We start from the raw sequence: 518 nt of genomic DNA, 5'->3' as shown, positions 1-518 counted from the left end.
ATCTATCTATCTATCTATCTATCTATCTATCTATCTATCTATCTATCTATCTATCTATCTATCTATCCAGATAGCTAGCTAGCTAACTATGTGTGCTAGCTAGCTAGCTAGCTAGTTATCTAGCCAGCTAGCTATCCAGCTAGCTATGTGTGCTAGGTAGCTACATGTGTGTACAGCTAGGTAGCTAGCTAGCCAGCTAGCTACGTGTGCTAGCTAGCTGTGTGTGTGTATAGCTAGCTAGCTAGCTAGCTAGCTACGTGTGAGTATAGCTAGCTAGCTAGCTAGCTGGTGTTGTCGCCTCACCTGAAGGGAGCGAACTGCTGCTGAGGCTTTTTGGTGCTGCAGCAGCAGCTGCTGCTTGCCGCAGTCCCAGGGGGTAGGGCAGCTGATGGGGTGTAGCGACACCGCAAGCCACTGCCCCCCAGTCTTTGGGTGGCTCCTGCTGCTGCTGCTGCTGCTGCTGCTGCTGCTGGTGCTGGTGGTAGTGCTTGTGCTGCTGCTGCTGCTGCTGCTGCTGG

At 52.1% G+C, this 518-nt stretch overlaps 1 protein-coding gene across 1 annotated transcript in view; it reads right to left on the bottom strand.

Moving 5' to 3' along the window:
• Nucleotides 1–518, bottom strand: part of EMH_0038360 (uncharacterized protein) — a gene marked incomplete at both ends in the record, with an annotated part of 3,851 nt that overhangs the window by 1,582 nt on the left and 1,751 nt on the right. The window lies entirely within an intron of this gene.

Source organism: Eimeria mitis, genomic scaffold (genome assembly GCF_000499745.2).
Source record: "Eimeria mitis Houghton genomic scaffold, Emh_scaff1502, whole genome shotgun sequence".
Taxonomy (NCBI): domain Eukaryota; phylum Apicomplexa; class Conoidasida; order Eucoccidiorida; family Eimeriidae; genus Eimeria; species Eimeria mitis.
Note: the sequence above shows the minus strand (reverse complement) of the source record. Positions and strands in the feature narration are given on the sequence as shown.